Genomic DNA, 26,308 nt, shown 5'->3' with positions numbered 1-26,308 from the left:
AGCAGAGAGGAGGAGGATCCCAGGACCCAGATGGGATTCAGGCTGCCATGCCTCCAAATCCCATAGCTCTCTGCAGCGGTGGGAGATACAGGGAGAACTGGGTTGCCAGCGGTGAGGAAGGCACCTCTGAGGAAGTGGCATTTGAACTGGAACCTGAAGGATGGAGGAGAACCGTGTCAGGAAGAAGGAACAGCGATTGCAAAGACCCCGCCGTATCTTCAAAGGAAGCAAGGAAACACAGCAAAAGAGGGCAGAGGGCGGACCAGTAAGACAGGCAGCAGCCAGCATAGGAGGGAGTTTGGGTTTTGGCATAAGTGCCATTTGGAGGGTGATAAGGCCGCAAATGGCGTGAACTGATGAATGGTTTTATGAGATCACTCTGGCTGCAGCGTGGAGAACAAACAGCAGGGGCATGAGAGTGGTGGCTGAGACCCAGGTAGGAGCTGCCAGATCGTCTGAGCAGGAGGCGATGTTGGTCAGACCCTGGCACAAACGCGGGAACTGGGGACCCGTGCGTGGATGCAAGGCTTATTACGGAGTTGCTGCTGGTTAGACCCACAGATGTGGGGTGTGGAGAAAAGAATTCAGGGATGACTCCTTGGTTTTGCCTTGAACATTGTTGAACACCATCTTGTGTCATTCAGTCATCTCTTTATTTGACAGATACTGACCGCCTACTACATGCCAGGCACTGGGCAAGGTCCTGGGCGCTACCAATGGGAATACAGCATTGGTGTCCCAAAGGGACCTGAGCTTTCTGTGACCCCCAATTTTCTGCAAGGGAGAGTAAGAGGGGGCAATGTGTTCCCCCCAAATGAAAACTCCATGCATTGATGCAGCAGACATGCATTGAGCACCTACGACGGGCCAAGGACTTTCAGCAGTGAGCAGGAGAGATAAGGTCCCTGCCATCATGGAGCCTCTATGGAGCAGAAAGAAAATACACATTTTAAAAATGTATGTTTGGACAGAAAAGTTATAAGTGCTAGGGAGAAAAATAAAACAAAGGAGGAGAGGCAGTGCTAGGGTTTGAAGGTATGTGCTCCTCCAAATTCATACGTTGACACCTAACAGCCTAGGTGATGGCATTGGGAGGTAGGGCCTGAGGAGGGGGTAGGGTCATGAAGACTCCACCATTGTGAATGAGATCACAGAAGGGCCTCCTCAGCCACAGTTGCAGTGACCCTGGGTCAACCATACTTTGAAAATATTACATGGAAATTTTCAGAAATAAACATTCACATAATTTTTATTACAGTATATTGTTGTAGTTGTTCTATGTTATTATTAGTTATTGTTCATCTCTTACTGTGTCTAATTTATAAGTTAAACTCTATACAGGTATGTATGTATAGGGAAAAAAGGAATGTATATTGCTTGGTACTTACTATCCATGGTTTCAGGCATCCACTGGGGTCTTGGCATGTATCCCTCATGAATAAGGGGGGGACTCCCATAGGGTCCTTAAAAAAAGGCTACAGAGAGCTGCCTGGGTTTTCCACTTCTGCTACCTGAGGACACAGCGTTCCTCCTTTTTGCCCCTTCCTGCTGTGTGAGGACACAGCAAGAAGCAGAGAACGCTAGAATCTGCTGGCAATTTTGGACTTCCCAGCCTCCAGAACTGTGAGAAACAGATTTTTACAATTTACGAATTGCCAAGTTGGTGGTATTTGTTATAGCAGCACAAACAGACAGAGACAGCAGGGGAACACTAGAGTTGGAAGTTACATAGTCGGTTCTGAGAAGTGACCGCTGAGTACAGATTTGAAAGAGGTGAGGGCGTAAGCCCCATGGAGACGGATGATAGGAAGGGCCCTGAGGAGGGGAGCACCTGCCACATCCCAGCAGCAGCAGAGTCTGGAGAGGCAGCAGAGAGCAGGGGAGGGAAGATGGAGAACTGACAGGGCTGTATGGGAGGATCCTGCAGACTATGGCAAGGACTCCGGGTCTTCCACTGAGTGAAATGGCAACCCATTTGGAGGATCCAAGTCACCAAGTCCACTCCCATCAGCTCTTCCACTCCCCAAGTTATCAACCCTTTGGATCCCGGGAAGGGCCATCGTCACCTGCTCTCAGGAGCATCTCCGGCTACCCCAGCTCATCTGCCGTCTCCCTGGGGCTGGCAGTGTCTGTGATTTATAGGTCCCTCCCCAAGACTGTGTATCTGGGACCATCTGTTCCATCTTTATTGCTCCTGGCCAGGGCTTTGGTACTCCTTCACAGATCAAATCACCACCTCCCTTCCCCACTAATTCAAACAGCTGCTTACCGCTCACTGATTCCCCCACTCTAATTGCCAAGGGGAGAATTATAAATAAATGTGTACAAGCAAACAGATGCTGTCATTTAAAAAAATCGATCCATCCAGTAAAAATGCCCCACTTAGGACTGAAGTGGCATACTGCAGAGCATGTGTCTTGGTGGCATTTTAATGAAATCAGACAAACAATGGTGAACCTCGCTGATAGATTCCAAAGGAGCAAGCAGACAAGGACAGAGGGAAGAAGAAAGGGCACGGACGCACTCTGTGGTTCCAATGTGCCACAGAAGAGAGGCAAGGCTCCCTGTCTGCTGGGCACTTCCTCCTTATCTTTCTCCTTCTTCCAGACCTTTCCTTGCCTCTTCATTGTTTATGACAACAAATCAGACTCATTCATTATTATTTTGTAAATCTCAGAAGCAGGTGGCAAAGTTTTCACCACTTTGTGTTTTCTAGAAACCTGTATCCAGGGAGAAGTTTGTCATCCTTGCTGTCCTGGGCGCACAGCTAGACCACATCTCCCAGCCTTCCTTGTGGTCAAGAATATACTGACCAGCCAATGGAATGAGAACAGAAGTCATCACTGCCAGGCCTGACCCCAAAAATACCCCCATGTAAAACCGGCCATAATCTTTCCCCAACCATGGGCTAAAGGAAGAGGCCACTGGGGTCACTGCAGGGGTTAGAAGTTCAAATGAAAAAAGTGTGGGTCTCTGAATGAGCTCATGGACCTCCTGTCCATCTACATCAGGATACCAGGAAAGAGACACATAAATTTAATATATCAGGCCACTGAAATTTCAGGTAGTTTGTTACTGTGCGGGGGTCCTCAAACTTTTTAAACAGAGGGCCAGTTCACTGTCCCTCAGACCGTTGGAGGACTGGACTGTAGTTTAAAAAAAAAAAAAACTATAAACAAATTCCTATGCACACTGCACATACCTTATTTTGAAGTAAAAAAACAAAACGGGAACAAATACAATCACACAGCCTCATGTGGCCCACGGGCCGTAGTTTGAGGACCCCTGCTGTAGGGATTTTCCTCTAATTAATATACAATGAGTTCCAAAATTCATTTATTATTCACTGAGCACATACTCAAAATAATATCTAATTCTCTTCTTTAGACATCACAACAATCTGGTGAAAGGAATGGCATGAGCCAGTCTTCAGATGCAGAAACTAAGATTCAAAAAGGTTGAGTAAACCTGCTGAAAGAAACACCATTGAGAATAATAACAGTTGTTTATTGAACACTTACTATGTGCCAAATATCGCACTCAAATACTCATGTGCACCACTACTTTCTTTACTCCTTCTTCACCTACAAATTCTCATAAGGTAAGTATTGGTGTCCCTGTTTTACAGATGAGGAAACTGAGGCTTAGACAGATTAATCTACTTGCTCAAAAGAGGATTGGAGGGAAGGAGGAGAGAGAATAACAGGGACGGAGGGAGGACGAAATGAAAGTGTTCACGTCAAAATAGAATGCTCCATTCTTTCAATCCCAAGAAGGAGTCTCTAATAATAAGCTAATCAAATTGCATCTTAAAATACCAGCTTAGAGAACTGGAAAACTACACACACATACACATACACAACACACACACATACTCACCATAAAGGTTAAAACCATTACATCAAAACAAAACATATGGCCACCCAAATCTGCATTGATTACATCTAATTGGAAGAGACACGGTCAAGTACATGAATATTTTAGCAGTTTCCAACATGCAAATCACCATGCCAAGACCCAATTACTCGCTGATGGGCACAAGCCTGGCTTCCGGTGGGCTGGATTGGAACCACACTCCATCCTCTCCCTCCTGGCGACAGTGTTTGGGCGGCCTCTCATTCTGAGTCACTTATCATTTGCTTCTGCCTTTAAATAACACCCGGTGAACAGAAAGACATGAAAAGCTCCTTCTCACCAGGTTTATGCCCTTGATTAGCGTTTGGGGAACACTACAGGCAAAGGCAAGCTATTTGGCTCTAAAATCAAACAGAAAATTCAGATCTTTTAATGTAATCTCTGACTAATCAGTATTAATGAAGAGATTCTGGTGATTGTTGTTTAAGCCACAGGACGTACGGTGAACAAATAGGAATTAATAGAGATTTATTTTCTAGCCCATTCTCATAAAGACCAGAGTTCCCTGCAGAGAGTAGGATGAGAAGACAATGGCCATATTTTCAAAAAATACTGGTCATTCTGTCTTTTGTCCATCCCCTGGATCTTTGTCCAGGGATTTTCACAACATCTGAGTATTGTCTAGCAAATTGTTCACCTAATATTTTTCTTTGAGCCAATTCACGTTTCTTTTGTTGTTGTTGTTGTTGTTGTTGTTTGTTTGTTTTGGTAAATTTTGCATTATTATGTCAGTGTTTCTCAACCTTCCTAATGCCGCGGCCCTTTAACTTTAAGACAGTTCCCGTGGGTCGCGACCCACAGGTTGAGAACCACTGATGAAAGTGAAACTCTAGTATCACTTGCCCTATTTAGAAGCTGCATTAGTCAGGAAAGGCCAGGGAATGCAGCAGTAACAATTGATCCCAAGAGTTCAAAGGTTTAATAGAAATGTTGCATATCCAGTGTGGGATGGTGGAAGGCTCTGTGTCACTTATTTAGTCAGAGACTTAGGTAGAGGGAGGCAGTGTCATCTTAGAACATTTGGCCTCTTTGAGGCCAGGTGCGGTGGCTCACGCCTGTAATCCTAGCACACTGGGAGGCCAAGGAGTGTGGATTGCCCTGAGATCACAGGTTTGAGACCAGCCTGAGCAAGAGTAAGACTCTGTCTCTAAAACTAGCCGGGTATTGTGGCTGACACCTATAGTCCCAGCTACTCAGGAGGCTGAGGCAAGAGAATCACTTGAGCCCAAGAGTTTGAGGTTGCTGTCAGCTATGATGCCACAGCACTCTATTTAGAGTGACAAAGTGAGACTATGCCTCAAAAAAAAAAAAAAAATTGGCATCTTTGGTCACCAAACAGGAGATAAGAAAGCTGGAGCATTGCTCACTGGCTTTTAAATCTTCCACCCATCATTCTCCTTGATGGTTAAGAGACAAAATAAATAAAATAAAATAAATCTTCCACCCAAAGCCCAGGGGTCCACCTAACTTAAAGGGGATTAGGAGATATGGGGTGTACGTGCATCCTGAAAAGTAGCAAATGTCTCTGTTGCAGAGAGTAACTGAAAAATCGAATAAAATATGATTAAATTCTATCTAGAATGCTGTGCTCTAAGACTGCTCTGTGCTAGAACATTAAAAAAGAAATTAGCAAGAGTTATAAATGTATTAAAGACATCAATAAGGCCAGGCATAGTGGTTCATGCCTGTAAGCCAGCACTTTGAGAAGCTGAGGTAGGGGGATCACTTGAGGCCAGGAGTTCGAGACCAGGCTGGGCAACATAGTGAGACCCCCCCATCTCTACAAAAAATTAAAATTAGCCAGGCATGGTGGTCTCACCTGCATATAGTCCCAGCTACTCGGGAGGCTGAGGCAGGAGGCTCATCATTTGAGCCTAAGAGTTCAAGGCTGCAGTGAGCTGTGATGAGACACAGCTGCACTCTGGCCTGGGTAACAGAGTAAGACCCTGTTGCTAAAAAAAAAAAAAAAAAAGGAAAATGTAGCACCAAGCTACAATGACTCCGATGAAGGGATGAGGAAAGAATTGAAAAAGAAATGACTTTCTCCCAGTGTGACTCAATGGTATTTAATGTATAGCCCCGTATCAATGGAAACCATCTTCAGGAAAAACTAAACCAGGGAGAGAGTGTTTCTGAAGCAAAACAGAAACCAGAAAGATGTGTTAGGTAAAACGAGAATTCTTGAGAGGACAAACGCATCACTGGTGAGACAGATGGTATTTTCCAAAGATGATGATGACACCAGTAGATCCCATTTCACAAGCTCTTACAATGTGACAATGACAAACCTCCACCCAGAGTTTCCTATGTTCTCTCCACTTGATTCCAAGTGGGCCTGTGATTACAAAAGAAGAGAACTCCATAATGTCCAAGGGTGTGTTTTAAAAGGTGATATATCCCCTTGGCAATGAGCATATCTAGCACTCAGATCTTGGTTTCCAATACCATTCTCCAATAAAAGAAACCAGGCTTCTTGGAGAAATGGCTGACTCTAACATAGTGGGAAGAAATATATACATTATGCCTGGAACATATTACAGCACCAAAAAATAAGTATATACACACACACACCATGCACATACATGCACCCCTCACAGGCCAAACTGAACAAGCTCCACATAATCAAAGTTTGGTCACTCAAGCAACAAAATAAAAACTAGCACTAGATTATAACCTAGAGTATAAAATAAATAACCAAGAGTCAGTACTGATATTAACAAATGGTTACATAAATAAGAAAATGGGGGAGAGTAGATAAATTACCCATGCAGAAGAATTCCAAATAACTTCTTAGATATTCTGCCCTTGAGGAAGTGGAATGTGATCACCCACTCCTTAAGTGTGGCCACACAGAGTGACTTCCTCCCAAAGAGTACAGTAGGGAAAGAGTATTCATGCAGTAGAGAAACCTAGCAAACACCACCTCCACCAAGGGGAAAGGCTGACATCGACAGTGGTAAGTCACACTGATAGCATGTACCCTACGTACGATGGGGTGAGAAGGGCTCTTCACTCCAAAATCCCAGCCTAGTCATTAGGAAAACCTCAGAAAAATCCAATTGAGGGGCTCGGTGCCTGTAGCACAGTGGTTACAGCACCAGCCACATGCACCGAGGCTGACACCAACAACAGTGACAACTACAACAAAAAATAGCTGGGCATTGTGGTGGACACCTCTAGTCCCAGCTACTTGGGAAGCTGAGGCAAGACTCTTAAGCCCAAGAGTTGGAGGTTGCTGTGAGCTGTAATGCCACAGCACTCTACCAAGGGCAACATAGGAAGACTGTCTCAACAACAACAACAACAACAACAACAAAGAAAAGAAAAGAAAAAAACCCAGCTGAGGGACATTCTACAAAACACTGCACTAGTACTCAAAAATCATCAAGGCTATGGGAAATAGGGAAGTACGAGAAACTGTCACAGCCAAAAGAAGCCTAAGGAGATATGACAAACATACTGTGCTGTCCTGAATGGGATCCTGGAACAGGAAAACAATGTTAGGTATAAATTAAGGAAATATGAATGAAGTGTGAGCTTTACTTATAAAAACATATCAATATTGGTTCATTAACAATAGACAGGTATACTATGCTACAAACAGTATTAATAATGGGGAAAACTGGGTGTAACTCTCTGTACCATCTTTGCAACTGTTCTGTAAATCTTAAATTATTCTAAAAGCTGGGTGCCCTGGCTCACACCTGTGATCCTCGCACTCTGGGAGGCCAAGGTGGGTGGACTGCTGAGCTCAGGAGTTCAAGACCAGCCTGAACAAGAGTGAGACCCTGTCTCTACTAAAAATAGAAAAATTAGCCATGTGTGGTGGTAGGCACCTATAGTCCCAGCTACTCAGGAGGCTGAGGTGGGAGGATCCCTTGAACACAGGAGTTTGAAATTGCTGTGAGCTAGGTTGATGCCACTACACTCTAGCCTGGGCAACAGAGTGAGACTCAAATACAAAAAAAAAAACTACTCTAAAATCAATTTTTGTGTTTTTAAATAAAGTCATACTGCCTTTGACTGATACTCCCTTTCCTGGGGTGCACACCTTGGGCACCTGGAGCTGAGATGCAGCTCTCGGCAGATATCCTGTGAACAGGCCCTGGCCAGAGACCACACCAAGCTAGAGACGCCCAGGAAGCCCCAGCTGCTCCAGCCCCAGTCTTCCCAGTCCAGGTGCCAGACACATGGGTAAGGGGACCTTGCAGATAACTTCAGCCTCTGGATTTCTAGCCCCAGCTGACACCGAGTAAAACATAGACAAGCTGTCCCCCTATGCCCTGTTCACGTTATAGATTACTGTTCTAAATAAATGTGGTTGCAGTTGTTTTAAGCCAGTAAATTTTGTGGTAGTTACACAGCACTCCATAAATGGAACAACTGGTCTACAAAACTGATCAATGCATGTCTTCTATACTGACCTCTACTAGGTGCCAAGCAGTGGCCACACAGATTCATGGGACACGGAGCTGGCCCTTACATTTAAGTGTAAGAAACCAAGCTTCTGGCGGCGCCCGTAGTTCAGTGAGTAGGGTGCCAGCCACATACACCGAGGCTGGCAGGTTCTACATGCTTTATAGTCGTATCATTTGTTCCTCACAGTAGCCTTGTAAAACAGGGGATTGCATTTTTAAGAGTCAGGACTTTGAATTTTAAGTGCTGGGGCCAGCTAAAATAACAATGACAACTGCAACAACAACAAAAAATAGCCGGGCGTTGTGGCGGGCGCCTGTAGTCCCAGCTACTTGGGAGGCTGAGGCAAGAGAATCGCGTAAGCCCAGGAGTTAGAGGTTGCTGTGAGCTGTGTGACGCCACGGCACTCTACCGAGGGTGACAGTTGAGACTCTGTCTCAAATAGATAAATAGATAAATAAATAAAATGGAGTTATTACTACCAAAGTCTCCAAGATCACACAAAGATAAAATGAAACATTGTATATAAGGCACGCAGCTGATGGTAAACACTCAAAAAATGGCTACTAATTCTATTGTTTAAAACAACTGTAGTCATAGTCATGCCGATGATGTTAAAGCCCCCTTCCACCCCCTGGTAAAATCAGCTAAGTTCCCTGTGTCCACCCACCCCTATCCACTCGGATGGCCTTTCCTGGTGGACACGGGAAGGACAGGACATGTTGTTCCCCTCTTCTTTCTACTTCATTCTCAAAGGGATTTACTCACCAGGTTGGGTGCAGCTCCCAGAAACCTCCTACAGCTGGGGACAGCAGGGCAAAGGGGCAGCCAGCAGATGCCCAATATCCCTGTGTGTGTAGCCTCCAATGCAGAGGGACTGGAACGTTTTGGGGGGACAGAGGCCAGGCTGTTTGCCTTTGTTTCACATCACTGTGACAGAATATCTGAGACTGAGTTATTGATAAAGAAAAGATATTTATTTAGCTCATACTTCCGCAGGCTGGGAAGTTCAAGGGCATAGCCCTGGCTTCTGGAGAAGGCATGTTTCATGCTGCCCCATAACATGAGGAAGAAGATCAAAGGGGAAATGGACAAATATGAAAAGGGAGAACCCTGAGGGGCACCTTGGCATTACTACAACCCACTCTTTTGGGAATTAATCCATTCCTGAGAGAACTCATGTACTACCAGGAGAAAAGCACCAAGTCAGATGAGGGACCAGTCCCCATGACCCAAACTCCTCCCAGGAGGCCCCACCTCCACCTTTGGCCACACCAGGGATCAGACTTCAGTGCAAGCTTCCTGGGGACAAACAGGCTATATCCAAACCATGGCACCATGCAAGACAGCCCAAGCTTCAAGCTTACCTTCTCTCCCCGTCTGTGTCTGGACTGAGATTCTCAGAGGACAGAGCAGTAGACACCAGCCCACCCAGGGTTCAGAAGGATCCTGGTAGGCCCTGGAGACATGGAGAGTTAAGATCTGGGGGCTTTCTTTGCACTGGGGTGGTTTTCAGGAGTGACCAGCGAGCTGCCCTGCTCCTGGCCATGTCCCTACCTCTTATCACTGCCCTCTCTGAGTCTCCCCAAGTTCTCCCATTTGCTAACCCTCTTTGTAACTTTTGCCATAGTCTGCCGACCTATAATATTATTTTTTACTCCTCCTTATCTATTCTAAGGGTTTTTTTCACATTTTAACATCTAAAGTTGGGCCACTGGCTCGGCACCCGTAGCTCAGTAGTTAGGGCGCCAGCCACAAACACTGGGGCTGGCGGGTGGGAACCCGGCCTAGGCCTGCTAAACAACGACAACTACAACAAAAAGCAGCCAGGCATTGTGGTGGGCGCCTGTAGTCCCAGCTACTTGGAAGGCTGAGGTAAGAGGATTGCTTGAACCCAAGAGTTTGAGGTTGCTGTGAGCTAAGACACCATGGCACTCTATCAAGGGTGACAAAGTGAAAAAAAAATTAAATAAATAAACAAATAAAGTTGGGCCACATCTTGCAGACAATGTCATCGTGCAATTGCTACAGACCCGGTGGCAGTTGTAACATATTTGTCATTGCCCACCCATGTGCAAACTTGGTTGGAATTCCCACTGGAATAACCTGGACGACAGCAATCCTTCAATGTCCCCTTGGCTGAAAGAAAATGCCTCCTAGTCATTCTACCTGATCCCATCAGCAGGAGCACCTATGCTTTGGGGAAACTTTATTCTAAGTCACTGCCACAGCCTCTTCTGCCTCCACTCCTCCAGACAGACTGTTTTCTCAGCCTGAAATGATCCCTTCTCCATGGCAAGGTAGCTGAATTACCCCCTTTCCAGTTATTTATTGCTGTGCAGTCCTAAAATTTCATAGGATACAATAACCATTAGATTATGCTTGCAAACTCTGAGGGTTTGAAAACAGCACAGCAGGGACAGTTTGTCTCAGTTCTGTGATGTCTCAGGCTCAGCTGGAAAGATGCATATGGCTCAGAGTTAGAGTCTTCCGAAGGTTCCTTCCAGCAAGTGCCCACCGCTGGGCCAGGATGACTATTTCCATCACAGCTCCAGGCTCCTGAGTGCTCAACAAACAGAACAGAAGCTGCATTGCAATGACCCAGCCTCAGAAGTCCCATAGTGTCATCTCTGCCCTGTGCTATTGGTTAAACTAATCACAAGCTGGCCAGATTCGAGAGGACAGGCAGAAATTGCACCTCTCAGTAAGAAGAGCATGTAATGTGTGGTGCCTGTGGCTCAAGGAGTAGGGTGCTGGTCCCATATGCTAGAGGTGGTGGGTTCAAACCCAGCCCCAGCCAAAAACCACAAAAAAAAAAAAAAAAAGAGCATATAAGGGTTTGTGGTCATTTTTTATAACTGCCATACCCCACTCATCTTTGATCTGAATTTGAGACATGTACCCAACACCTGCCATGACACTGCTCACAATTATTGCTACTTTTTTTTAAGAGACAGAGTCTCACTTTGTCACCCTCAGTAGAGTGTCATGGCGTCACAGCTCACAGCAACCTCCAGCTCTTAGGCTTAGGCGATTCTCTTGCCTCAGCCTCCCAAGAAGCTGGGACTACAGGCGCCCGCCACAACGCCCATCTATTTTTTTGTTGCAGTTTGGCTGGGGCCAGGTTTGAACCCGCCACCCTTGGTACATGGGGCCAGCGCCCTACTCACTGAGCCACAGGCACCACCCAGTTATTGCTACTTTTTACATCTTCAATAGTTTAGCTTCCCCTCTATGCTGTGAGCTCCTGACACCTAACTCAGATCATGTCATTCTTCTGCCCCAAACTCTTCAAGTGCCCCCCATTTTACCCACAGTAAAAGCCCAAGTCCTCATGACAACCAGCAAAGCTCTGTGCAGTTTGGTCGCATTACCTCTCTGACATCATTGGCTCCCCTCACTCCAACCCGGGGAGCCTCTGTGCTCCATATTTAAATGCCCAGCACACTGCTGTTCCCTAGGCTGGGAATTCCCTTGCAGCAGATGACTGTGTGTTTTTCACATCTTCCAGGTCGCTGCTTATGTGTCAATCATCAGAGAGGGCTTGAGCGTTCCATGGAAAACAGGACCTGACACCCTACACACAGAAGATACCATTGTTCTCCCTCCCCCACTTTATCTATATCATATAATAATACATATAACTTTCTAATTTCATCTTTCCCATCACTAGAACGTGGGCAGGGAATTGTCTGTTTGTTCTCTGTGATAACACCAAACTTGCTGTAATCCTTCACCCTCCCAACATCCAAGCCCCTTGCCATGTGACTTAGAGTCTCTCCTATCAAAAGCAGATCTCTTTCCTTACCTTGGAAATCTGACTAGCCTTGTGACCTTCTTTGGCCAACAGCATGTGACCTGATTTAGCCAACAGAAGTGATCTATGTCACGTATAGGTTAAGAGGCTTGCAGCCTGTGGGCCCCTTCTTGGAATCCTGCCACCGTTGTGTGAACATGCCCAGGCTACCTGCTGGCTGATAACTGATAAGCAGCCCAGTGGGCTCAACAATTGACCACAAGATATTTGAATGAGGCCACCTGCACATGAGCAAGTCCTACCAAGATCAGACGAGCAAACCACTCAGCTGATCTGCTGCCAACTTTTTGTTTTAAACTGTTGAGTTTGGGAATGGTTTGCTATGAAGCACTATTTGTGGTTATAGATAACTGATACCTTGTACAAACAATTCCTGGCATGAAATATATGCTCAATAAATATTTGCAACACAAATGAATCAGTAAGTGGGGAAAAGGAAAATATTCACCTTCTTGGTCACTTAATGACCAATAAGCACTGTGTTTGCAAGTATTTGTTAGATGAATGAGCAGAAAATGACAGGTCTTATTATGCAGGGGTATAACCAAACAAGATCCTGTGGCTTTCAAGGGCTTAAAAGAGTATCTCTTGGGGCACACCAGAGGGAATATGGTAGCATTTAGTCTGTAAGGGACCTAAAGCTTGAGCCTGTCTTGGCCAGGAGCTTTAGGCTGGTGATGACTTGGGTCATGGCTCTGTGTGAGAAGGCGAGGAAAGTACCAATAGGGAAAGGTCTTGCAACAGTAGGAGAGAAGATCCAACCCTGGATTGGGGCTCTGGGCCTGACCCTCAGGTCAGCTTTGTAGCTTCCAGAACCCTCTACTGCCCCTAACTCTCCAGGTATCTGTAAGCCCTATTGCTGTGTTTCTCAAAAAGCGGTTGTCACCTACCTCTGTTTTGTCTGAAAGCTAATGAAAATGCAAAATCCTGGACCTGACTCTAGAACTACCAAATTGAAATCTCCAGAGGAGGCATCTAAGAACCCGTATTTTAACAAGTTCAACGCATCCACAGGGGTCCTTGGACACAGAACAGGAAGGGTGACTTGCGCTATCACCAACAGGTGAATGGGAAGTTGGAACAAATGGATTCTGGAATGGAGAGAAGAGGGAGTACAACCTGAGATGTTCAGCTGCCTTACCTAATCCTCAATAACTTCTTGGGAGGTAGGTTATCATATCCATTGCATGGAGGACCCTGAGGCTCAGAGAGATAGTATCACAGTCAGCCTTACTGCATATAGGGGTGCTTTGCTTGTACCCCAAAGGAACCCACTTGATAAAACACTTTGTGCTTTGTCCCCAGTCTTTCTACAGGGTCATTTTAGGCTTACATGTTCCTTGCAGAGGCAGCAAAGGTCATATGCTAAAGAGACATGAAAGCACAGGATACAGATGTGGGAAGTTTTCACTTCTATCTCTATTCAATTACAGAAAACATCCCTTTCATGGCCAAGCTAAATGTTGTTTTCAAGTTTGAAGTTTTGTTTTCTATGTATATATTTTAAATGAATTTGATAATTAAGCCACAAATGTTCACTGCACACTTGGGTATATTTAAATTACAGGCATCCCATCAAATGGATAAACATCATAAATACAGGCATAAAGTAATGCCTCTTTTTGTTCACTGCCTTTTGTAGCACTCAAATGGGTCTGTGAGCTTAGTGGCCAATTCTGAGGCTGCCAGCAATGGAGGTGGGAGGGGAGTTGGCAAAAAGAAAGCAGGAAGTGAAACCCTATGGTATAAAGCTGTGGTTCTTCCCTTTTAAGAAAAAATTTCATCTGAGCCTATAATTTATCACAACAAGCCAGTTTTGAAAACAAAAACAAGCTGGCAAAAAGGGTATTTGTGTCTGGCTGGCTGACATAATTCTATATGCAGTGCCAACAAACAGACTTGCATTCCAGCTCATTGTGGGAAAGAACTGTTATGGAAAGTTCGGCATTGTCCCCCAAAGCCCCACCAGAAAAAGAGGGACAAGCGGTTTGAAGAGAAGGAAAGAGTTATACCTTACAGGCAAAAGAGGAAAATGGCAGACATGGTCTCAAAATCCAAATTGCTGCTTCTGAGCAGAAGCACAGAGTTTATAAAGATTCTGATCCCATAATCCATCTTAGGCCAAGACTATTTCATGGCCTCTGACCAGCTTCATCACATCTTCAGCTAAAACAATCTTGTGGCCTCCACCTGGATTAATCCCATCTTTGGCTAAGAGGATCTTGTGACTTCTGCCCATCCATTCTTCAGCTAAGAGGATCTTGTGATCTCTGCCCAGACAATTCCCTTGAGCTATCTCCTGTGGCCCAAAGAAAAAGAAATATCCCTGCCCTGTCCAACCACTGACCTGAGGCAGGAATGCAGGTTTCAGTTCCCCAAAAGTTGGGGAGCAGAAAATATGCTTGCCATTTTTTTTTCAGGTCATTCCCCTCTACAACAGGACTGCTAGAATCAAGGGGTCCGGGGTTTGAATTTCCTTTGGCCCTTGCTGGGAGGCCTGTCTGGGCAAGTTGGGGCCTGGTGTCTACCCTGCTATAGACTCTGAATAGTAACAGCCCATCCACTGTCAAAAAACAAATTCAAATTTAATAAAGAGACTTGTATTTGAAAGGATTCTTGCAAGAGGGGAAAGGGACTAGTGCAATAAAAAGAATGCTGTGGCCCTAAGGGTTAGACAAAAAAGTTTTTCTTTTATAGGGAGGAGAAAACAGACTAGAAAGAATCAGAAAGGGCATGAAAGGGCGGCATGCTGGGTAGTAGATCAGTCGGCCTTACTCTGAGGCCCAGCCTATTGTCAGGAGGGGCTCTCTGCTGGCTCAGGCTGAGGATGGGCCAAAGTTTAGGGACTGGAGGAAGGAGAAAATCATAAGCAAAGTTTGGTTAACAAGCATTTTGTAAGGACTGATTAGCAAGACTATTGCCAAACATAGGTTCTGCTGCCTGCCACCCAAGAACCAAACACTAGAAGAGAAGCTAATGTTGGTACAGTGGTTTATTCAACTGCCCGCAGCCTGATGAAATGTCCAATTATTGCCTCAAAGATCATCTCACCTCCTCTGTTTACTGAGCAATTTATAAAAGGAAAGGGTGAGGCGGTACCTGTGACTCAGCGGGTAGGGCGCCGGACCCATATACCGAGGGTGGCGGGTTCAAACCCGGCCCCAGCCAAACTGCAACCAAAAAATAGCCGGGTGTTGTGGCGGGCACCTGTGGTCCCAGCCACTTGGGAGGCTGAGGCAGGAGAATTGCCTGGGCCCTGGAGTTGGAGGTTGCTGTGAGCTGTGTGACACCATGGCACTCTACCAAGGGCGATAGTGAGACTCTGTCTCTACAAAAAAAAAAAAAAAAAAAAGGAAAGGGTAATGGGGGCGGATGACAGAAAGCCAGTTTTACGATGGTTATCAGTAAATAGTAGGTGTCTGGTGAATCTTGCTATCAGTGGTCTGTGGTTGGGTTGGCCTATCCTGGACTCATCATGTTTTTCCTCAAAATCATTTTCTAATCTTGGGGTGGGCAGCCGTGTAAGCAAGCAGCAGGTTAATTATAAACTATTTTGTTGTTGTTGTTGCAGTTTGGCAAGGGCTGGGCTTGAACCCACCACCCTTGGTATATGGGGCCGGCGCCCTGCTCACTGAGCCACAGGCGCTGCCCTAATTATAAACTTTTAAGATAGGAGAGCCAAAGGCATCCTGAAAGCAAAATCCCTTTAGCTAGACTAGCTTTTTTTTTTTTTTTTTTTTTTTTTTGAGACAGAATCTCACTTTCTTGCCCTGGGTAGAGTGCCATGGCATCATAGCTGACAGCAACCTCAAACGCTTGGGCTCAAGCAATTCTCTTGCCTCAGCCTCCCAAGTAGCAGGGACTATAGGCACCAGCCACAACACCTGGCTATTTTTAGAGTCAGGGTCTGGCTCTTGCTCAAGGTGGTCTGGAATTTCTGAGCTCAAGCAATCCACCTGTCTTGACCTCCCAGTAGCCTAACATTATTATCTGAATAGCCCTTGGGATGTGCTTACAGGACAAGTACTTCAGCTAATCACTTATGAACAAAGAATGAGAATTTGGGGAGGTCCCTATCAAGCCTTGTTTTAGGAAACAAGTAGTGAATCCTAAGTCTTATCTCAATCCTATGGGAAAGGAAACAAGTAGTGAATCCTAAGTCTTATCTCAATCCTATGGGAAATAAGCTGTTTTCTAGGACAAAGGGTATGAAGAATTCCTTTTACCTTCTCTGTTTTCCAAGGGCACAGAGTTCAGGTACAATTCAACATTGTCACCACTCAAGGGAGATAACCTAGTATGGTACTTAAGCAAGTAGACTCAGGACCCGTGACTGCTGTATCCAAACACCAGCCTCCTAGTTTGTGTGTGTGTGGGGGGGGGGGGGAAGGGGGCAAAAGAAAAGACTTTTGTGTGCTTTACTTCCTCCCTCCCTAAACTGGGATGACCATGATCATTATAATAACCACGATTTTAAATACTTTTAAAGTGCTTTAGCACAGTACCTACTTTCCACTAATCTGTTAAATAGGCCTTGAGCAAGCCTGTTTCCTACTCAAACTCCAAACCCAGTTATATGCATATTTTCTATAGCCGCGGTTCAACGCTGCACACGTCCATATTTTGACACCACAGGACGAGTGTGCTCAAAACAGAGAAGTCCCACTGACACCGCACCACTCACCAATAAGACGGAGGTGGCAGAAGACAGCCCCCCAGCCACTTGCTACTACTCATTGCAACCCAGGTCCTTCTCACTCGAATGCCCGTGGATGTAGCTCTTGTTCCTAGGTCCCAATTCTATGATCTGTGACTTTCCAATAGTACAAGCAGGTGGTCACTTTATTTCACCGAGCCTCAGTTTACCTCCCTATAAAACAGAGAGAACTAATCATCTTAGTTGCAGGGATTACGTTAATGTGATGGTGGATGTGAAACTGCTTTGTAAGAAGTCACAAACATTGCAAAGGAGCATCAGCGTGAAACCGGATACGGACGAACAGCCCAGCCCCTCCGGTCGCCACCACTCTCCCGCCTTTCACGGGGGGCGGAGCCACAGAATCAGTCACTCGACGCTCCTCCGAGCACTCGGTCGTGATTAAACGAGCCCTGAGAGATCGACCTTGCGCTCTTCAGACGCCTCGCGAAGAGCAGAGTGCTCGCACCTAACGCAACTACTCGTCGTAGCTGCAGGGAGACTTGACATCGTCCAAACGCCGAGAGGTCAGTTGGAATCTTGGGAAAGAAGGACCGTCACAGCAAGGGGTTAAGCGGAAAAAAGATCGCCTTGCGCGTGCGCCCCGGAAAGGCCCGGGCCTGTCGACGCAACGCATGCGCCCTACACAGCGGAAGGGCCCCGCGCGTCGTGCTGGTCTTCCGGGCGTCTTTTTGCGCATACTTGGGAGACGTGTTCCGCCGCAACCTTCTTTGGGCTTGTCGCGCTTGTACAACTCCAGTGCTTTTATGCCATTTCAGTATTTCTGATCTCGAGTGCTGGTAACCAGCCGTTCTTCCCGGGTTACGTAGCCTTTGCCGTCGGCCTAAAGCTAGAGCCGGCAGGTCCCGAATGTGAGCCGGGAGAAATGCAGCCCCCGAAGGCGCCAGGGAGGGAGAGGGTCCAAGGCCTCGGGCGGAAGGTGGCATGGGGTGCGCGAGGACCCTGCGGGGCCTGCCGAAGGAAAGGTGTTTGTAACTCCGTGGGCGTTAACGCTGATCGTCCGTGTCGCGTTTCCCGGCATAAGTGGGTCACCGTGCTCAGAAGGGTTGAAAGGCAAGCCCAAGGTCAGGCTGTGGGCAGTGTTGCGAGCTCATCGGCGACTGTTTAGCTCTTAAAGAGCCAGAGGGACCTTTGTGCCGTGGAACAAGGCCTTCTGGAAAACCTTCCAAACCTGTCTGGAAAATTCTACAAAGTTCTTGTATTTGCACGAGTTCAGGAGGGTGGGGGTACTGTCACAGCAAAATTGAAGAAATGACAAAGCTGTGGGCAGCCTGTTCCCAGAAGGCCAGAAAGAGGCTGATTTGTCCCAGAATCCCCCTTCGGAAGGATTTGTCACAAGGACCTTGATCTTCTTAGTGGCCAGCCTGAGAGCCTTTGGAACCATGGTGGGGGTCCTGGAGATGCCGTTTCACCCAACCTCAAGGACAGCCCTGGGAGGTGCTTTAGAGAGGCCATTTAAAATAACAAGAGAATTCTGGGCTGATAGTGCAGTGGCTTCCTAGAAAGCGGTATCTTATAACCAAAAGGAACCCACTCTGGCTGTTTACTAACAGCAAATAAAAAGCCAGTTTGCATGGTGAAATCTGGATGGTAATTTTGCGAAATCCAACCTGAGTCCCTTTTGGCTGCTTTATACAGCCTATAGTTGGTTCCTTTGTGTTCAGTATAACCAGTAAAAAGCCTTTTGTAAGGCTTATCTTAGGCCAATTCATAAAGCCAAGACAAAAAACACCTTGAGGTTAGCTCATAACAACCTTTGACCACATTTCCAAGATCATTTCATCCGCCAACAGATAAGCCTTTATGTAAGGAGGAAATTTTAGGACCTGAATTAAGTCCACTGAGAAAAGCTGTTTTATGCAGCCTATACCCGGTCTTCTGAAACCTGGCCTGTGTCATGAGACTAGTATGTGTGGCACTCTGGAAGGCAAGTTTCCCAAGCCAGGACACAAGACCACTCAGGCTGTTTGTATACCTAACACCTCTCACCCCTTTCAAAAAAAGCCTGTGACCAACAAGAGATCTTTCAAGGCCAATGCCTATAGAGTGAATATATAAAGCCACTCGGGCTTTTTTTTTTTTTTTTTTTGAGACAAGACTCTTAACTATGCCACCTTCGGTAGAGTGCCATAGCATCACAGGTCTAACTCTTGGGATTAAGCGATTCTCTTGCCTCAGCTCTCCAAGTAGCTGGGACTGCAGGCACCTGCCACAACACCTGGCTATTTTTTTGTTGCAGTTGTCATTGTTTAGCAAGACCCGCCCAAGTTTGAACCCATCTGCCTTGGTGTGTGTGTTCAGCACCGTAACCACTGAGCTACGGGCACTGAGCCCACTCACAATTTTTCAATGGCCTATACTTGGGTGACCATAGGTGTCCGTTTATCTGGTATAGCCCCAGTTTTTTATTTGTCCAGGCATTAAAATTAATAGCATCCTGGCTTAGATGATCCATAGTTAACCCACCTACACCTGACCACTAGAAGGCTGTTTCTACAACTTAGAAAAAAATATGTGGAGTTCTGGGAGGCGAATTTAAAAGCCAGTCTGGCTATCACTCTGAAAGGTTTTCACACATTTTATTGTCTTGTTTCCCCCTCCCCTTGCAAAAAACTGGCAAATAAGGCATCTTATGCTTGACTGCCTCCCATGAAGGCTGTTTGTTTTATAGCACCTTTTTAAAAAAGCAATTCATTCAGATCTGTGAAGCCAGTCACTAAAGCCAGGTGATAAACTCTGGAAAACTGCTTGATAACAATTATGGAGAAGTTTTTTTCTGAGCTGGGCATGGGTGGCTCATTCCTATAATCCCAGCATTCTGGGATGCTGAGGTGGGTGGATTGCTTGAGCTTTGAGACCAGCCTAAGCAACAGCAACACCCTGTCCCTAAAAAATAGCTGGGCATTGGTGGCGAGTGCCTGTAGTCCCAGCTACTTTGGAGGCTGAGGCAAGAGAATCGCTTAAGCGTAAGAGTTTGAGGTTGCTGTGAGCTGTGATGTCACAGCTGACAAAGTAAGACTCCATCTCAAAAAAAAAAGTCTCACCCAGCCAGGCAAAAGACTCTTTCTCCTGTAAGGCTACTTCATGTGGCTTACAGGAGCCAATGTGAGGCTGTTCCCCAGAGGGTTCTGGATACACAAGCAACACTTCATCGGAGCATAAAGAAACTATGGAAAACTGACTTGTGAAACTAAGGCAAAATCCAAGTTTCACCAGGCCTCAGACAAGCCCCAATCTGACCCCCTTCTGGGTCAGAAGGCCACTGTAGAAGATGTTACATATATTAGGATTGGTGCCTTTCCTGAAGGCAAATTTAAAAGACCAAATCATGAGAGGTTCAGGGAAGCTGTGGAACCAGCCAAAAGATTGACAGTGGCCAGCATGCTGTTTCACTGTGGAAAGCTTCATTCTGCAAACGGGGTTTGGAGGATGGTCGTATTTTAAGATCAATCATAGGGCCTCTGGGAGGCCATTTCACATGGCTAATACAGAGATAATTTGAAAGCCCACTTCTGGAAAGTTGTCATACAGTGTATCTCAACTTAAGTTCCTGAAGACTTTTTAATAAGGCCATTCACTGAAGAACTCTGTATTTTAAGTAAATAAAGCTATGTTGTATGGCCAAGAGGAGACTGTTTTGTACAGCCAGCGTGAGGCCCTCTTTCCCAGAAGCCTGTTTCATGTAGTCTTCAATGTGAGCTGTTCTCCAAGGCCGGTTTGCAGCACATAGGCTGCCTTAGGAGGCCAGTTTATGAAGACTAGACATGAAGCCACCCATGGGTTACAAGGCAGCATATGAGGCTACCATGAGATGCTAAGGCCTTTACGAGTGCTGGGAGGACCATGGTATGAGGTCCCCTGAATGCTAGCAGACAAAGGCCGTATCTGCATCCCAGGGAACTAGATAATAGCACGTTTGAAACCCTTTGGGAGGCCATTTTAAAGGGCCACTAAGATGAGTTTACAAAGCTTGTACATAAGGATCCAGGGGAAGACTGAACAATCAGTATACTTTTGAGAGGCCTTTCTGTAGGCCTGTATGAGAAGCCAGGGTGGGGCCTCAGGCTTCTGGGTGCTCATGATGAGACTTTTTTTTAGACAGTCACAGCTTGGTAGAGTGCTATGGCGTCACAGCTCACAGCAACCTCCAACTCTTGGGCTTCAGCCATTCTCTTGCCTCAGCCTCCCCAGTAGCTAGAACTACAGGTGCCTGCCACAATGCCCAGCTATTTTTAGTTGCAGTTGCCACTGCTCTTTTAGCTGGCCAGGGCTGAGTTCGAACCCACCACCCTTGGTATATGGGGCCAGCACCATACCCCCTGAGCCACAGGTGCCGCCCATGATGAGACTTTTTTTTGAGACAGAGCCGCAAGCTATCACCCTGGGTAGAGTGCCTTGGTGTCACAACTCACAGCAACCTCCAACTCCTGGGCTTAAGCGATTCTCTTGCCTCAGCCTCCCAAGTAGCTGGGACTAGAGGCACCTGCCACAATGCCAGGCTATTTGGGTTTTTTATTTGTTTGTTTGTTTTGGTTGTAATTGTCATTGTTTGGCAGGCCCAGGCTGGATTTGAACCCGCTAGCTCTAGTGTATGTTGCTGGAACCTTAGCCCCTTGAGCTACAGGCGCTGAGCCAACGAGACTTCTTAATGTCATTTTGTAAAACTTATGTGAGACACTTGGCAGCTGAGCCATGAGGCCACCCAGGGAGGCCAGTTCATGGCTCCCATGTGCTGTCTCATGTGGATTAGTTGTTGAAACAGTGCTAGAAGGTTGGACTGTGAAACTCTCAAGACTATTGATGAGGTCAACCCAAGACTTCTCTGAACCTTCTAGGAAGCTAGAGATAGAAACCATCCTGGCAGGCTGAGCTCTCTGCATCCTACCACCCACTGAGCCAGGGGAAGGATGTCTACTGTGAACCAGGACTAAGCCTGGCCCTATGGATGTGGAGGTCCAGAAAGCCCATGAAGTCCCCACCCCAAAGCCAAAAAGCATTCTGGGTAGACACTAACACTTGCTGTGTAGTTTTGAACAAATTGCTGCACCTCTTAATCTCACTTATCTGTAAAACCTCACATCATAGGGGTGCCAGGGGTGTGTTAATGGACAGAAAGTGTGCAGATTGACAGGGCACATGGGAGAGGGACTGTGACCCACTGGAATTTAGTCCTGTTTCTGTACAAATAAGTGATCAACCACACTTATCTTGGGCCAAGATACTTTAGTGTTTCTTAGCTTTAGTTTCTTCATCAAAATAGGATGATGAGAAAAGTGTAGGGGAAATGATTATGGCTGCCTCACAATATTGTGAGAAGCAAAATCAGAGGGAAGGGAATTGTTGGGAAACCATGATACAGGCTGGAGAACTGAGAACAACTCTGAATTACTGCTGTTACTTTAGGACAGGCCCAGGAGGAAGAACTTCAAAAAGAATAACAAATGAGAAGGATGTGCCCTTAACCTAATGTGAGGTAATAGGGTTTTCTCACCTGTGGAAAGGGGATAAAAATGACCTGCCCACAACCCCAGGCCTTGGCCTCTTCCCATATTCCCTTTTGATTTTGTGGCTTAGCCCCCTCATTCATAAGATTGTGATTTTGAAGCCAGACTGTAAATTTAAAATCTCTGCCCCACCTCTTTACTAGTTGAATTGCTTTGGGCAACTTGTTTTACTTGTCTGCTTCAGCTTCCTTAAAATTGGGGGTGATGATACCTTCTTAAAGTTTCTGTAAGAATTAAAAGAGTGATGTGTAGGGCGGCGCCTGTGGCTCAGTGAGTAGGGCGCCGGCCCCATATGCTGAGGGTGATGGGTTCAAACCCAGCCTCGGCCAAACTGCAACAAAAAAATAGCCGGGCGTTGTGGCGGGTGCCTGTAGTCCCAGCTACTTGGGAGGCTGAGGCAAGAGAATCGCCTAAACTCAGGAGTTAGAGGTTGCTGTGAGCTGTGATGCAACAGCACTCTACTGAGGGTGACAAAGTGAGACTCTGTCTCTACCAAAAAAAAAAAAAAAAGAGGGATGTGTACAGTGCTGAGAGCATCTGGCTAATAGTAAATGCCTTATAATTGTGGTATCAGCTGTGTGGGGTCATGTTGCAGTTTGGGTGAGGTGATCCATGTAGTATTCTCAATACCCTGCCTGCTATTATTGTTATTCTTGAGCTGAAAATGATGGTGTAGAGGGTGAGGGAATGAGCTAAAGTGCCCCAGGGATTGGAACAGAATGTGTAGCCCAGGACCATGTTTCTAGCATCCCTGTCTTTGCTTCCCTGTTGGCTGCTGACCTCTTCATACAGGTTAGCACTGTGTGAAGCCATTCTGTTTCCTCGTGTTCTTTTGTGTGGTTCCTAGAGTATGCAGGCAATCTGGATAGGAGTGTTAGTTAGATATATTGCTACTTAACAAATCACCGTAAACTCAGGGGCTTAACATAAGTCATACTTAACTACATCAGTTTCCATGGGTTGATAATGTGGTGTGGCTTAGCTAGGTCCTCTGCGTCAGGATCCCTTACAAGCCTGTAGTCACATATTGGTCAGGGATGAGTTCTCATCTGAAGGCTCAATAGGACAGGCTCTAAACTTCTATAGTTGTTGGTGGAATTCAGTTCCTGAAGGGCCACAGGACTGAGGGTCTCAGTTTCACACTTGCTGTTGGCTCTAGGCCACTCTCTCTTATTTGACACCTGGGTCTTTCCAACATGGCCACTTGCCTTAGAGAGAAGTCTTAAGGAAGGAATCTTAGGAAACCTGATCACAGAGATGACATCCCATCACCTTTGCCCTGTTTTGTTGATTAGAAAAAAGTTGTATTCTGGGCGGCGCCTGAGGCTCAGTGAGTAGGGCGCTGGCCCCATATGCCGAGGGTGGCGGGTTCAAACCCCGCCCCGGCCAAACTGCAACAAAAAAATAGCCGGGCGTTGTGGCGGGCGCCTGTAGTCCCAGCTGCTCGGGAGGCTGAGGCAAGAGAATCGCGTAAGCCCAAGAGTTGGAGGTTGCTGTGTGCCGTGGCGTCACACGGCACTCTACTGGAGGGCAGTAAAGTGAGACTCTGTCTCTACAAAAAAGAAAAAAGTTGTATTCTTTCTCTATTGTTGCTGTAACAGATTACCATAAACTTGTGGTTTAAAACAACATAAATTTATTATTGTACAGATCTTTAGGTTAGAAGTTTGACATGGGTTGTACTGAGCTAAAATCAAGGTCTCAGTAGCATTGCATTCCTTTCTGGAGGCTTGAGGGGACCATCCATTTCTCTGCTTTTTCCAGCCTTCTACAAGCTGCTCGGGTACCCCAGCCTGGGAGCCTCTTCCTCTGACTTCAAAGCTAGCAGTCTTGTGTCTTGCTGGCCATTCTTCCATAATCACATGTCTCTCTGACTCTGACTTCAGCCAGGAAAGGTTTCTTTAAAGACTCAGGTCTTAGGTGGGGCCTAACAGATAGATTAGGATAAAATTCCCATCTTTGGGTCCTTGTTATTTTTAGTGACAGAGTATCACTTTGTTGCCCTCGGTAGAGTGCTATGGCATCACAGTTCACGGCAACCTCCAGCTCTTGGGCTTAGGCGATTCTCTTGCCTCAACCTCCCAAGTTGCTGGGACTACAGGCACCTGGCACAGTACCCCGCTATTTTTTTGTTGCAGTTTGGCCAGGGCAGGGTTTGAACCCACCACCCTAGGTTTATGGGGCTGGTGCCCTACTCACTGAGCCACAGGTGCCACCCAGGTCCTTGTTTTTGTTTTTTTTGTTTGTTTGCAGTTTTTTGCCGGGGCCTGGTTTGAACCCGCCACCTCTGGGATATGGGGCTGGCACTCTACTCCTTTGAGACACAGGCACCGTAAGGAGTCCTTGTTCTTAATAACATCTGCAAAGTCCCTTTTGCTATGTTAGGTAACATATTCATAGGTTCTAGGGATTAGGGTATGGACATCTTTGGAGGGGCTATTATTAGAAATAATAATAGTAGAAGTTACCATATTAGGACAGGCTAACTTATAATAAGCATCATTGACACTTTGGTGGCTAAACACAAGCTTATTTTTTGCTCACAAAGCCTGCCTGACATGGATATTCCTGGTTGGAAGTGGCCTTCTTGGGCAGCTCTTTTCCAGGTAGCATCTTGTGGCTCTGCCATCCCCTGAGAGCCTCAGGTTTCTTCACTTCCAGCTGGTGAATAGGGAAGTGAGCCGGATCATGTAGCAGATGGGAAATATTTATCAGCCAGGCCTGGAAGTGACAGACATCATTACCATTCACACAAGCTAGAACATGGCATATTTGAGCCACATCAAATTGCAAGTGAGACCTCAGATCTTATTTAAGAAAAAGCCTCTAGGTTTTGAAACTCAAAAACAACAGAGGAGGCTAAAACATCAAAAGTTTTGGCAGCACCCATAGTTCAGTGGGTAGGGCGCCAGCCACATATACCCAGGCTGGTGGGTTCCAATCCAGCCTGGGGACAGCTAAAGAACAATGACAACTGCAACAAAAAAATAGCCGAGCGTTGTGGTGGGCACCTGTAGTTCCAGCTACTTGAGAAGCTGAGACAAGAGAACTGCTTAAGCCCAAGAGTTTGAGGTTGCTGTGAGCTGTGATGCCATAGCATTCTACAAAGGGCGACATAGTGAGACGCTGTCTCAAAAAAAAAAAAAATTCTTCTTTTTTTCTTTTCTTCTTTTTTTTTTTTTGAGACGGAGTCTCACTATGTCACCCTCGGTAGACTGGTGTGGTGTCACAGGTCACGGCAGCCTCAAACTCTTGGACTTAAGCGATTCTCTTGCTTCAGCCTCCCAAGTAGCTGGGACTACGGGTGCCCGCCACAACACCCAGCTATTTTTTGTTGTTGTTGTTGTTGCAGTTGTCATTGTTCAGCTGGCCCAGCCAGGTTCAAACCTGCCAGTCTCTGTGCATGTGGCCAGTGCCATAACCACTGAGCTACGGATCCCGCCAAAAAAGAAGTTTTAATATCCTACAGCTACAGCAAATAAGGCCTGACTCCTGGGAAACTGGGAAATGTAGTCTGACTGTGCACCTGGGAAGAAGATAAAGATTTGGATGGGTATAGAGCAGGAGTTGACAAACTACATCTGGCCCACCATCTGCTTTTGTAAATAAAGTTTTATTGGAACATAGCCATGTCCATTTGTTTACATATGCCCATATGGCTGTTTTCATGCTACCGTGGCAGAGTGGTAGCAACATTGACTATATGACCTACAAAGCCTAAAATATATAACCCTTTCCAATCCAATTTTTCTGCCACCTGCATACTCCCCAGCTCTTACTTATTTTAGGCGAGAAAGAGGTTGGTGGATTACTTGTAATTATCCTACAGTTTTAAAAGAGAAAAATAATAAATATGAGTTCACCTGATGATTTCATTATCTATTTTAGGTTACATAAAGTGTTTTGTTTATTTTTGTTTATAAACCAAAAAAAAAAAAT

General features: G+C 46.0%; 1 protein-coding gene and 1 long non-coding RNA gene across 3 annotated transcripts in view; one reads left to right on the top strand and one right to left on the bottom strand.

The window, feature by feature from the left end:
- Window positions 1–17,242, bottom strand: LOC128562440 (uncharacterized). The gene is made up of 3 exons (XR_008373422.1): window positions 17,109–17,242; window positions 16,833–17,018; window positions 1–153 (listed from the first exon to the last, which is right to left on the bottom strand). It is a non-coding gene; the product is annotated as an uncharacterized LOC128562440 (long non-coding RNA).
- Window positions 17,236–26,308, top strand: part of KDM8 (lysine demethylase 8) — a 24,636-nt gene continuing 15,563 nt past the window's right edge. For both annotated transcript variants that reach the window (XM_053557390.1, XM_053557389.1), the window contains exon 1: window positions 17,236–17,371. The gene's annotated coding sequence lies outside the window, so the exon portion shown is untranslated. The remainder of the gene's footprint in view (window positions 17,372–26,308) is intronic.

The sequence above is a fragment of the Nycticebus coucang genome, chromosome 12 (assembly GCF_027406575.1).
Source record: "Nycticebus coucang isolate mNycCou1 chromosome 12, mNycCou1.pri, whole genome shotgun sequence".
NCBI lineage: Eukaryota > Metazoa > Chordata > Mammalia > Primates > Lorisidae > Nycticebus > Nycticebus coucang.
Note: the sequence above shows the minus strand (reverse complement) of the source record. Positions and strands in the feature narration are given on the sequence as shown.